General features: G+C 42.3%; 1 protein-coding gene and 1 long non-coding RNA gene across 2 annotated transcripts in view; one reads left to right on the plus strand and one right to left on the minus strand.

Annotated features, from left to right (window-relative positions):
• The window catches only part of LOC130368083 (excitatory amino acid transporter 5-like), a 247682-nt gene that overhangs the window by 65223 nt on the left and 167902 nt on the right, over positions 1–14557 (plus strand). The gene's annotated exons all lie outside the window — the stretch shown is intronic.
• The window catches only part of LOC130368089 (uncharacterized), a 93428-nt gene that overhangs the window by 43927 nt on the left and 34944 nt on the right, over positions 1–14557 (minus strand). The gene's annotated exons all lie outside the window — the stretch shown is intronic.

Consider the following 14557-nt stretch of genomic DNA (forward strand, 5'->3'; position numbering starts at 1 on the left):
AATATCGCAAATTCGAATATGGGCAATGCCGCTCATCACTACTTGACAGAACCCTACCTACCAGGATTCATCTTTTTGTCTCACAAGTCAGTATTAATCTGTTTGGTGTAAGCACCACAAGTCCCAGCAAGGCAACAGGGCTCCCAAGGGGTTATGCTGCACTCTCTCACCTAAAGCCAGCTGTACATGTCTTAAGATCTGCTCCCAGCTCAGTAAAGACAGTTATCCGTAACCTGACGTCGGCGTGTTCATTTACTCCCCGTGTCTGGCCCAGAAGAAGCTGTCCCCAATCTCGGACCGTGTATAGGAGTCACAAAGTGATCAGGTATTTCTACTAACACCATCCTGTGGCACCGCAGATGTAATTACACTGTAATATAGCTGGTATCTTCCACTATCTGGGCACTGTATGGGGAATATTAGTTTGTATATAGTGTTATTTTATTCAGCATGAGTACGTTTGTATTATTCAGTCACAATGTAGTGATAATGGTAGTGGTAGGGCAATTATGTCCCTTATTTATTGGTGATATTTGTGTATAGTGACCTTCATCACTATAGGATGTATGCATACATCCTACCTTCGTCAGGTTCACTCAATAGGAAGTATGCATACATTCTACTGATCTCCTGTGCTCCGGGACACAGCACAAGAGATCGCCATCCTGACCAAGATTGTGCTGGTCTCCTCAGGATTAACCCCGTAGATGCCAACGTCAGTACTGACCATGGCTTCTATGGCATTGACAGGAGGAGGGGGCACTTCCTGCTCCCCACTGCCCCACTGGCGACCCTGCAATGTGATCTGGATGGTTGCCAAGACAACAGGAGGACAGTAGATGGCCTTTTGGTCCTAAACGTGGAATATAAATGATCAAAAGGTATTGCAAAAATGGTACCAATAAAATTACAGTTCATTCTGCAAAAAAAAAAAAAAAAAAAAGCCCTCACATAATGCGGTCGGACGAAAAATTAAAAGTTATGGCTGTCAAAATATGGCAACACACAAAAGAGAAAAAAAAAGGATTTTGTTGTGAAAAAGAAAGTGAACAAAAAACACTATATAAATTGGGTATTGCCATAATCGTACTGACCAACAGAATAAAGATAACATCATTTTTACCAAACAGTGAACACCATTAACCCCTTAAGGACACAGCCCATTTTCACCTCTAGGACGCAGCCCTTTTTTGCACATCTGACCACTGTCACTTTAAACATTAATAACTCTGGAATGCTTTTACTTATCAATCTGATTCCGAGATTGTTTTTTCGTGACATATTCTACTTTAACATAGTGGTAAATTTTTGTGGTAACTTGCATCCTTTCTTGGTGAAAAATCCCAAAATTTGATGAAAAAATTGAAAATTTTGCATTTTTCTAACTTTGAAGCTCTCTGTTTGTAAGGAAAATTGATATTCCAAATATTATTTTTTTGGGATTCACATATACAATATGTCTACTTTATATTTTAATCATAAAATTGACATGTTTTTACTTTTGGAAGACACCAGAGGGCTTCAAAGTTCAGCAGCAATTTTACAATTTTTCACAAAATTTTCAAACTCGCTATTTTTCATGGACCAGTTCAGGTTTGAAGTGGATTTGAAGGGTCTTCATATTAGAAATACCCCATAAATGACCCCATTACAAAAACTGCACCCCCCAAAGTATTCAAAATGACATTCAGTAAGTGTTTTAACCCTTTAGGTGTTTCACGGTAAAAGCAGCAAAGTGAAGGAGAAAATTCAAAATCTTCATTTTTTACACTAGAATGTTCGTGTAGACCCAATTTTTGAATTTTTACAAGGGGTAAAAGGATAAAATTTATACTTGAATTTGTAGCCCAATTTCTCTCGAGTAAGCACATACCTCATATGTCTATGTAAATTGTTCGGCGGGCGCAGTAGAGGGCTCAGAAGCGAAGGAGCGACAAGGGGATTTTGGAGAGTACGTTTTTCTGAAATGGTTTTTTGGGGGCATGTTGCATTTAGGAAGCCCCTATGGTGCCAAAACAGCAAATAAAAAAAACATGGCATACCATTTTGGAAACTAGACCCCTTGAGGAACGTAAAAAGGAATTAAGTGAGCCTTAATACCCCACAGGTGTTTCATGACTTTTGCATATGTAAAAAAAAAAAAAAAAATTTCACTAAAATGTGTGTTTCCCCCCAAATTTCACATTTTTGCAAGGGTTAATAGCAGAAAATACCCCCCAAAATTTGTAACCCCATCTCTTCTGAGTATGGAGGTACCCCATAAGTTGACCTGAAGTGCATTACGGGCGAACTACAATGCTCAGAAGAGAAGGAGTCATATTTGGCTTTTTGAGAGCAAATTTTGCTCGGGGGGCATGTCGCATTTAGGAAGCCCCTATGGTGCCAGGACAGCAAAAAAAAACGACATGGCATACCATTTTGGAAACTAGACTCCTTGAGGAACGTAACAAGGGATAAAGTGAACCTTAATACCCCACAGGTGTTTCACGACTTTTGCATATGTAAAAAAAATAATTTTTTTTTTACCAAAAATGCTTGGTTTAGCAAAAATTTAACATTTTTAAAAAAGGTAATAGCAGAAAATACCCCCCAACATTTGAAGCCCAATTTCTCCCGATTCAGAAGACACCCAATATGGGGATGAAAAGTGCTCTGCTGGCGCACTACAGGTCTCAGAAGAGAAGGAGTCACATTTGGCTTTTTGGAAGCAAATTTTGCTCTGGGGGCATGCCGCATTTAGGAAGCACCTATAGTGCCAGGACAGAAAAAAAAAAACACATGGCATACCATTTTGGAAACTAGACCCCTTGGGGAACGTAACAAGGGGTAAAGTGAACCTTAATACCCCACAGGTGTTTCACGACTTTTGCATATGTAAAAAAAAAAATATTTTTTTTACACTAAAATGCTTGTTTTCCCCCAAATTTTACATTTTTACAAGGGATAATAGCAGAAAATACCCCCCAAAATTTGTAACCCCATCTCTTCTGAGTATGGAAATACCCAATAAGTGGACGTGAAGTGCACTGGGGGCGAACTACAATGCTCAGAAGAGAAGGAGCATCATTGAGCTTTTGGAGAGAGAATTTGGCCATGTGCATTTCCAAAGCCCCCCGTGGTGCCAGAACAGTGGACCCCCCACATGTGACCCCATTTTTAAAACTACACCCCTCACGGAAGGTAATAAGGGGTGCAGGGAGAATTTACACCCCACTGGCATTTGACGTATCTTTGGAACAGTGGGCTGTGTAAATTAAAAATTTTATTTTTCATTTTCACAGACCCCTGTTTCAAAGATCTGTCAGACACCTGTGGGGTGTAAATGCTCACTGTACCCCTTGTTACATTCCGTGAGGGGTGTAGTTTCCAAAATGGGGTCACATGTGGGTATTTATTGTTTTGCACTTATGTCAGAACCGCTGTAAAATCAGCCACCCCTGTGCAAATCACCAATTTAGACCTCAAATTTACATGGTGCACTCTCCCTTCTGAGCCTTGTTGTGCGTCCCCAGAACACTTTGCGCCCACATATGGGGTATCTCCGTCCTCAGGAGAAAATGCGTTACAAACTTTGGAGGCTTTTTTTCTTTTACCGCTTGTGAAATTTTAAAGTATGGGGCAACACCAGTATGTTAGTGTACAAAAATGTTTTTTTTTTTACACTAACATGCTGGTGTAGACCCCAACTTTACCTTTTCATAAGGGGTAAAAGGAGAAAAAGCCCCCCAAAATTTGTTAGGCAATTTCTCCCGAGTACGGCGATACCCCATATGTGGCCCTAAACTGTTGCCTTGAAATACGCCAGGGCTCCAAAGTGAGAGCGCCATGTGCATTTGAGGCCCAAATTAGGGATTTGCATAGGGGTGGACATAGGGGTATTCTAAGCCAGTGATTCCCAAACAGGGTGCCTCCAGCTGTTGCTAAACTCCCAGCATGCTTGGACAGTCAATGGCTGTCCGGAAATGCTGGGAGTTTTTGTTTTGCAACAGCTGGAGGTTCCGTTTTGGAAACACTGCTGTAGGATACGTTTTTCATTTTTATTGGGGGGGAAGGGGTGGTGGGGGGGGGCAGTGTACGTGTGTATATGTAGTGTTTTACTCTTTATTTTATGTTAGTGTAGTGTTTTTAGGTTACATTCACACTGACGGCGGATTACACTGAGTCTCCCGCTAGGAGTTTGAGCTGCGGCTGCTGCAGCTCAAACCTGAAGCAGGGAATTCACTGTAATCCGCCGCCAGTGTGAATGTAACCTGTACATTCACATGGGAGGGGGGGGGGCAAAACTACAACTCCCAGCATGCACTGACAGAACGTGCATGCTGGGAGTTGTAGTTTTGCAACAGCTGGAGGCACACTGGAAAATACTGAGTTGGGTAATAGAACCTATTACCTAACTCGGTATTTCCCAACCAGTGTGCCTCCAGCTGTTGCAGAACTACAACTCTCAGCATGTACTGATTGCCAAAGAGAATGCTGGGAGATGTAGTTATGCAACAGCTGGATGCACGCAAGTACAAATCCCAGCATGCCGAGACAGCCATTTGCTGTTCCTGAATGCTGGGAGTTGTAGTTTTGCAAGATTTAGAGGGGTTCAGGCTAGAGATCACTGACAGTGGTCTCTAAACTGTGGCCCTCCAGATGTTGCAAAACTACAAATCTCAGCATGCTAAGACAGCAAACTGCTGTCTGAGCATGCTGGGAGTTGTAGTTTTGTAATATCTGGAGGGCTACAGTTTAGAGACCACTGTCAGTGATCTCTAGCCTGAACCCCTCTAAATCTTGCAAAACTACAACTCCCAGCATGCCAACACAGCAAACAGCTGTCAAGGCATGGTGGGAGTTGTAGTTTTGCAACATCTGGAGGGCGACAGTTTAGAGACCACTCTCTAAACTGTCGCCCTGCAGATGTTGCTAGGCAACAGACTCTGCACACGCGGCGTCATACTTACCTCCACCGCCGCCGTGATCACAGCCGCCGCCGGGTAAGTGATCGCCGCCGCCGCCGCTATTACACGGTTCCCCCCGCTGTGCCCGGACACCGATGGGCGGGCATAGCGCGGGGAACCGAACTTTAACCCCCCCGCCCCCAGTCTGCTATTGGTCGGCCGCTCCGCCGATCAATAGCAGGGATAGGAGGGGTGGCAACCCTGCCACCTCACTCCTATCTCTTCAAGGGGGATCGAGGGTGTCTTGGACACCCCCGATCCCCCTTATTTTATCGCGGCGCCGCGATTGATGGGCAGGGGGAGAGCGCTCCCCCTGCAAACACCATAGATGCCGTGATCAGACTGATCACGGCATCTATGGGGTTAATGCTGCCGGGACCGGCGCGATCGCGGCCCCGGCAGCTGCGGTGGGACTCCGGCTGTGATTGACAGCTGAGTCCCACCCGCGATCTCCTGCGCTGCCCGCGGCAGAGCAGGAGATCGCTTGGACGTATGCATACGTCCATTTGCGCGAACGTGTAATTCGCCTGGACGTATGCATACGTCCAATAGCGGGAAGGGGTTAAAAAAAATACATTTAAAAAAATACCAGAAATTTTTCACCTAATTTTGGAGTTTTTTTTTTACAAAAAATACAGCATGTACCAACAAAAATGTACTACTGATATAAAGTACAATATTTTACAAAAAACTATCTCTGAAACTAAAAGCGTGTCAAAGTTATTACCTTAACCCCTTAACAACACAGATCGTATATTTACGTCCTGTGCCGGCGCGGTGACCCCGCGTCATATCGGGTCAGTCCAGGCAGGAGCCAGATCCAGGCAGGAGCAGTCAAGCACCGATAACACTGATCAATTGCATATTAACACATGCCAGTGGTCAGTGTAAAAGATCAGTGTGTGCAGTGTTATAGCCCCCTTTGGGAGCTATAACACTGCAAAAAAAGTGCAAAAAAAAGTGTTAATAAATGTGAATTAACCCCTTCCCTAATAAAAGTTTGAATCACCCCCCTTTTCCCATAAAAAAAACCTGTATAAATAAAAATAAACATATGTGGTATCGCCGCTTGCGTAAATGTCCAAACTATAAAAATATATTGTTAATTTAACCGCACAGTCAATGGCATACGCGCAATAAAAATTCCAAAGTCCAAAATAGCGTCACTTTGTCACTTTTTACACCATTAAAAAATGAATAAAAAGCGATCAAAAAGTCCCATTAAAAAAAAAACTTCAGATCACGGCGCAAAAAATGAGCCCTCAAACTGCCCTGTACGCGGAAAAATAAAAAAGTTATAGGGGTCAGAAGAGGACATTTTTAAACGTATAAATTTTCCTGCATGTAGTTATGATTTCTTCCAGAAGTGCGACAAAATCAAACCTATATAAGTAGGGTGGTCATTTTTACCGAAAAATCCACTGCGCAGAAACGGAAGGCTCCAAAAAAAATTTCTTCAATTTTGTCGCACAATGATTTTTTTTTTCCATATTTCCATGGATTTTTGGGTAACATTACTAATGTCACTGCAAAGTAGAATTGGTGGCGCAAAAAATAAGGCACAATATGGATATTTAGGTGGAAAATTGAAAGAGTTAGGATTTTTAACATTGTAAGGAGGAAAAAACGAAAATGCAAAAACTGAAAAACGCTGATTCCTTAAGGGGTTAGAGAGACACATGTCAGATATGAAAAATTTGGCCTGGTCATTTAGGTAAAAATAGGCTGCATCCATAAGGGGTTAACAGTATACAGTAATGGGATTATTTTGTCACTGCAGCGGTAAAATGTTGCCCTGGTGTGGAGTTATTTTATGTTTCCAAATCCATTATTTTATGTTTCTAAGAAAATGTTCTGTGCACGTAATACATACAGCATCGTATAAATCTTTCATGTGAGTTTTTTCTGTTGTTGCTAAAGGACCCATAAGCTCCTCTAAAGGAATGGCTGGCTGTCTTTTCCTTTTTTTCCTCCAGGGAGTATGGGTTTGACTGTTAGTATGGACTATGTGATGGGGATGGTGGGGTAGGGGAGGCCCCCAAAAAATTCTAATCATAATTAAAGACAGCCCTGCTTATATACATATGTACTAGAAAACATAAAAGACACAGGAGCGCTTATATGTGTAGGATCACCAGAACAAACAACAGGACAGGTAGGTGAGTATTACGCTCATCTTATGTTGTTGTCCAATGAACGAGGCGCAACGCTCACAGGGTTTAGTCAAAATCACACACATGGTGCTAGCTGGCTGTCACGGGCTTCCCACGCCGGAGTGGCGTGCAACAGATACCGGACCAAACACAATTGGAATTTTTGTAAGTCTTTCCACGCTGCCAATCTCCCAGTAACAAGTTAGGAGTCAAAAATATATAGTTGAAACAAAGTTTATTCACACACAACTCGTTTCAAGGCCCAGATGGCGCTTTTGTCAGGCGTGCAACTCACATGGAAGTGGCAGTATATATAGATATAGGGGAAAAAACATTACAGACACATGACAAGAACAGAAATGACGAAAATGTGGGTGGAAGACATGTCAAAAAATCATCAGGATATAGGTACACAGGGATAGCAGCAATTATGTATAACTATGTGCAAAAAACACATACAAATCTTTTACATCTACAAGATACAAAAATTACAATACAACTATATTAATAATAATAAAAAAGTAACCTCACAGTTCTCTCAATCATCTCATTAAGATTTAAAGTGTTAATTTTAAAAATCCAGAAGAAATCCTGATTAACCCCTTAAGGACCAAGGGCGTACAGGTACGCCTTTGCTCCCTGGTACTTAACCCCTTAACCCCTTAAGGACCGGAGGTTTTTCCGTTTTTGCATTTTCGTTTTTTGCTCCTTGCCTTTAAAAAATCATAACTCTTTCAAATTTACACCTAAAAATCCATATGATGGCTTATTTTTTGCGCCACCAATTCTACTTTGTAATGACGTCAGTCATTTTGCCCAAAAATCTATGGTGAAGCGGGAAAAAAAATCATTGTGCGACAAAATTGAAAAAAAAACGCTGTTTTGTAACTTTTGGGGGCTTCCGTTTCTACGTAGTACATTTTTCGGTGAAAATGACACCTGATATGTATTCTGTAGGTCCATACGATTAAAATGATACCCTACTTATATAGGTTTGATTTTGTCGGACTTTTTGAAAAAATCATAACTACATGCAGGAAAATTTATACGTTTAAAATTGTCATCTTCTGACCCCTATAACTTTTTTATTTTTCCGTGTATGGGGCGGTATGAGGGCTCATTTTTTGCGCCATGATCTGAAGTTTTTAACGGTACCATTTTTGCATTGATAGGACTTATTGATCACTTTTTATTCATTTTTAAATGATATAAAAAGTGACCAAAAATGCACTATTTTGGACTTTGGAATTTTTTTGCGCGCACGCCATTGACCGAGCGGTTTAATTAATGATATATTTTTATAATTCGGACATTTCCGCACGCGGTGATACCACATATGTTTATTTTTATTTTTATTTACACTGTGTTTTTTTTTTATTGGAAAAGGGGGGTGATTCAAACTTTTAATAGGGGAGGAGTTAAATGATCTTTATTCACTTTTTTTTTTCACTTTTTTTTTGCAGTGTTATAGGTCCCATAGGGACCTATAACACTGCACACACTGATCTTCTATGTTGATCACTGGTTTCTCATAAGAAACCAATGATCAACGATTCTGCCGGATGACTGCTCATGCCTGGATCTCAGGCACTGAGCAGTCATTCGGCGATCGGACAGCGAGGAGGCAGGTAGGGGCCCTCCCGCTGTCCTGTCAGCTGTTCGGGATGCCGCGATTAGCCGCGGCTATCCCGAACAGCCCGACTGAGCTAGCCGGGAACTTTCACTTTCACTTTTAGCCGCGCGGCTCAGCTTTGAGCGCGCGGCTAAAGGGTTAATAGCGCGCGGCGCCGCGATCGGCGCTGCGCGCTATTAGAGGCGGGTCCCGGCTTCACTATGACGCCGGGCCCGCCATGATATGACGCGGGGTTACTGTGTAACCCCGCGTTATATCAGAAGAGCAGGACCAATGACGTACCGGTACGTCATTGGTCCTTAAGGGGTTAAGGACCGGGCGTTTTTCCGTTTTTGCTCTTTTGTTTTTTCCTCCTTACCTTTAAAAAATCATAACTCTTTAAATTTTGCACCAAAAAATCTGTATTATGGCTTATTTTTTGCGGCACCAATTCTACTTTGTAATGATATCAGTAATTTTACCCAAAAATCTACGGAGAAATGGGAAAAAAATCATTTTGCAACAAAATTGAAAAAATACAGCCTTTTTGTAAATTTGGGGGGCTTCCGTTTCTACGTAGTAAATTTTTCGGTAAAAATGACACCTTATCTTTATTCTCTAGGTCCATATGGTTAAAATGATACCCTACGTGTATAGGTTTGATTTTGTATTACTTCAGAAAAAAATCATAACTACATACAGGAAAATTTATACTTTTAAAATTGTCATCTTCTGACCCCTATAACGTGATCTGAAGTTTTTGTCGGTACCATTTTTGCATTGATATGACTTTTTGATCGCTTTTTATTCATCTTTTCATGATATAAAAAGTGACCAAAAATATGCTATTTTGGACTTTGTAATTTTTTTGCGCGTACGCCATACGCCGTACGCAGTTTAATTAGTGGTATATTTTTTTAATTCGGACATTTCCGCACGTGGCGATACCACATATGTTTATTTTTGCTTTTATTTACACAGTTTTTTTTTATTATTGGAAATGCCGGGTGATTCAAACTTTTATTAGGGGAAGGGATAATTCAAAGGGTTAATGATTTTTTTACACTTTTCTTTTGCAATATTATACCCCCCATAGGGGACTATAACATTGCATTTACTGATCTTTAACACTGTTCAATGCATCTCCATAGAGATGCAATGATCAGTGTTTTCGGCGATTGATTGCTCAAGCCTGGATCTCAGGCTTGAAGCATTCAATCGGCGATCGGACTGCAGGAAGTAAGGTAAGAGACCTTCCTCCTGTATTACAGCTGTTCGGGATGCCGCGTTTATACCGCGGCGATCCCGAACAGCTCCCTGAGCTAGCCGGGCACTTTTAGCCGCGTGGCTCAGCTTTGAGCGCGCGGCTAAAGGGTTAATAGCGCCGCGGCACCGCGATCAGTGCTGCGCGCTATTAGAGGCGGGTCTCGGGTCCACTATGATGCTGGGCCCGCCGTGATATGATGCGGGGTCACCGTGGGACCCCACGTTATATTACGGGAGCGGGAACAAGGACGTACTCATATGTCCTTGGTCCTTAAGGGGTTAAGGACCAAGGGCGTACCTGTATGCTCGTAGGAATTTCGGTCCCTGCCGCGCGCTGGGCGGGGACCGGACGGGGGTGACTGCTGATATCTATCAACAGGCACCCCGCGCAAATGCCCAGGGGGGGTCATCAGACCCCCCATGTCGGCGATCGCCGCAAATCATAAGTGAATTCACAGTTGCGATTTGCGTCTATTCTGGGTCATATGGGTCTATGGAATAACGGGGATCGCGGTTGTCCAAGACACCCATGATCCCCCTGAAGGCATAGGAGTTAGGTGGCAGGGGTGCCACCCCTCCTATCCCTGCTATTGGTGGCATAGACGCGACCACCAATAGCAGATCGGGGGCGGGGGGCTTTACTTTCGGTTTCCCCGTTCTGCCCACCCACAATAGGCGGGGCAGAACGGGGAACTGACAGAGGACCGGCGCCGACATCCACTTATTCAGCGGGCGAGGCTGCGGGCGACCATCGGTGGAGGAGATCGGAGTCCACCGATGTCGTGCAGCTGGCTCCCTGGATCCGACGGAAGCCGGTAAGTTGCCTAGCAACATCTGGTTGTACAGTTTGAGACCGCTATACAGTGGTCTCTAAACTGTAACCCTCCAGATGTTGCAAACCTACAACTTCCAGCATGCCCAGACAGCTGTTAGGGCATGCAGGGATTTGTAGTTTTGCAACAGCTGGAGGGCCCCAGTTTGGAGATCACTGTCAGTGATCTCCAACTGTGTCCCTCCAGATGTTGCAAAACTGCAACTCCTAGCATGCCCAAACAGCAGTTTGCTGTCAGGGCATGCTGGGATTTGTAGTTTTGCAACAGCTGGAGGTCCACAGTTTGGAGATCTCTAAATTGTAGCCCTCCAGATGTTGCAAAACTGCAAATCCCAGCATGCCCTAACAGCAAACAGCTGTCTCGGCATGCTGGGAGTTGTAGTTGTGTACCTCCAGCTGTTGCATAATTACATCTCCCAGCATGCCCTTCGGCAATCAGTACATGCTGGGAGTTGTAGTTTTGCAACAGCTGGAGGCAGACTGGTTGGTAAATACTGAGTTAGGTAACAGAACCTAACTGAAGGTTTTCCAACCAGTGTTCCTCCAGCTGTTGCAAAAGTACAACTCCCAGTTTGTCAGTGCATGCTGGGAGTTGTAGTTTTAAAACTGCTGGAGGTTTGCCCCCCCCCCCCCCCATGTGAATGTACAGGGTAAATTCACACGGGCAGGTTTACAGTAGGTTTCCTGCTTCAAGTATGAGCTGCGGCAAATTTTTCGACGCAGCGCATACTCCTAGCAGTAAGCTCAGTGTAAACCGCCGCCAGTGTGAATGTACCCTAAAAACACTACACTACACTACACTAACACAAAATAAAGGGTAAAACACTACATATATACCCCCTTACACTGTCCCCCCCCCCCCCCCCCCCAATAAAAATGAAAAATGTATTGTACGGCAGTGTTTCCAAAATGGAGCTTCCAGCTGTTGCAAAACAACAACTCCCAGCATTTCCCGACAGCCACTGACTGTCCAGGCATGCTGGGAGTTTAGCAACAGCTGGAGGCACCCTGTTTGGGAATCACAGGCGTAGAATACCCCTATGTCCACCCCTATGCAATCCCTGATTGAGGCCTCAAATGCGCATGGCTCTCTCTCACTTCGGAGCCCTGTCGTATTGCAAGGAAACAGTTAAGGGCCACATATGGGGTATTTCCGTACTCGGGAGAAATTACACTACAAATTTTGGGGGGCTTTTTCTCCTTTTACCCCTTATGAAAAAGAAAAGTTGGGGTCTACACCAGCCTGTTAGTGTAAAAAAAAAATATTTTTTACACTAACATGCTGATGTTGTCCTTTACTTTTTATTTTCACAAGAGGTAAAAGGAAAAAAAGACCCCCAAAGTTTGTAACGCAATTTCTCCTGAGTATGGAAATACCCCATATGTGGGCGTAAAATGCTCGGTGGGGGCACAACAAGGCTCAGGAGTGAGAGCGCACTGTGTACATTTGAGGCCTAAATTGGTGATTTGCACAGGGGTGGCTGATTTTACAGCGGTTCTGACATAGATGCAAAAAAATAAATACCCACATGTGACCCCCATTTTGGAAACTGAATCCCTGACGTAATGTAATAAGGGGTACAGTGAGTATTAACGCCCCACAGGGGTCTGACAGATTTTTGGAACAGTGGTCCGTGAAAATGAAAATTGTAATTTTTCATTTGCACAGCCCACTGTTCCAAAGATCTGTCAAACGCCAGTGGGGTGTAAATGATCACTGCACCCCTTATTAAATTCTGTGAGGGGTGTAGTTTCCAAAATGGGGGTCACATGTGGGGGGGGGTCCACTGTTCTGGCACCACGGGGGGCTTTGTAAACGCACATGGCCCCTGACTTCCATTCCAAACAAATTCCCTTTTCAAAAGCTTAATGGCGCTCCTTCTCTTCTGAGCATTGTAGTGAGCCAGCAGAGCACTTGACGTCCACACATGGGGTATTTTCATACTCAGAAGAAATGGGGTTACAAATTTTGGGGGTAATTTTCTCCTATTACCCCTTGTAAAAAATGTAAAATTTGGGGAAAAAACAGCATTTTTGTGAAAAGAAATGTTTTTTTCATTTACGCATCCGACTTTAACAAAAAGTCGTGAAATACCTGTGAGGTATTAAGGCTCCCTGTACCCCTCGTTACATTCCTTGAGGGGTGTAGTTTCCGAAATAGTATGCCATGTGTTTTTTTTTTTTTTTTTTTGCTGTTCTGGCACCACAGGGGCTTCCTAAATGTGACATGCCCCCCAAAAACCATTTCAGAAAAACTCACTCTCCAAAATCCCACTGTCGCTCCTTTCCTTCTGAGCCCTCTACAGCGCCCGGCGAACACTTGACATACACATATGAGGTATTTTCTTACTTGAGAGAAATTGGGTTACAAATTTTGAGAGGATTTTTTTCCTTTTACCTCTTGTAAAAATTCAAAAACTGGGTCTACAAGAACTTGCGAGTGTAAAAAATGAAGATTTTGAATTTTCTCCTTTACTTTGCTGCTATTCCTGTGAAACACCTAAAGGGTTAGGATACTTTGTGGGGTGCAGTTTTTATAATGGGGTCATTTGTGGGGTATTTCTAATATTAAGGCCCTTCAAATCCACTTCAAACCTGAACTGGTCCATGAAAAATTCTGATTTTGAAAATTTGGTGAAAATTGGAAAACTGCTGCTGAACTTTGAAGCCCTCTGATGTCTTCCAAAAGTAAAAACATGTCAACTTTATGATGTAAACATAAAGTAGACATATTGTATATGTGAATCAAAATATTATTTATTTAGAATGTTTATTTTCCTTACAAGCAGAGAGCTTCAAAGTTAGAAAAATGTTAAATTTTAAATTTTTTAATCAAATTTTGGAATTTTTCATCAAGAAATGATGCAAGTATCGACAAAATTTTACCAATAACATAAAGTAGAATATGTCACGAAAATACATTCTCGGAATCAGAATGATAGGTAAAAGCATCCCAGAGTTATTAATACTTAAAGTGAAAGTGGTCAGATGTGCAAAAAATTTCGAATATTATCGGTACAAGAATTATAGTTTGTAATAAAATTAAATCTTCTTCCCGAGGTGTCTTTGGTTTTGTTCTTTTCACTTTTATTGTGGTTACTAATTAAATTTTTCTGTTGTAGTTTATTTACTTTATTGAAAGCATCTCTTAAAACTTTCTTGGGGTATACCTTTTCATTAAAATGCTTACGTAATAAATTAGACTGAATTTTAAAATCCCTGTCAGAATTGCAATTTTTTCTTATCCATTGGTATTGACCGTATGGTATATTTTTTATCCATTTTGGATAATGGCAACTGGAAAAATTTTAAAAACTGTTGACGTCAACCTTTTTAAAATGCATTTTCGTTTGTATGGTGTTATTAAAATCCTTAAAAATTTCAAGATCTAAAAAAACAATGCTGTTAGATGAAAGATTTGGGGTAAATACTAAACCCCATTCATTATCATTAAGGTGCATCACAAATTCCTGTGCCTCTGACTCACTTCCATTCCATATTATCAGAAGATCATCTATGAATCGACAAAAAAACTAAATCTGAGAGCCATACCAGCGGGACTGTGCGATATATAGGGACTTGAAGAGCCCCATGTATAAATTTGCGTAACTAGGGGCGAAACGAGTCCCCATCGCACAGCCATGCTCCTGTCTGAATACCTGATCATCAAAAATAAAAACATTATAAAAATATTATATATCAGGTATTCAGACAGGAGCGTGGCTGTGCGATGGGGACTTGTTTTGCC

This window comes from Hyla sarda, chromosome 1 (assembly GCF_029499605.1).
Source record: "Hyla sarda isolate aHylSar1 chromosome 1, aHylSar1.hap1, whole genome shotgun sequence".
Lineage (NCBI taxonomy): Eukaryota > Metazoa > Chordata > Amphibia > Anura > Hylidae > Hyla > Hyla sarda.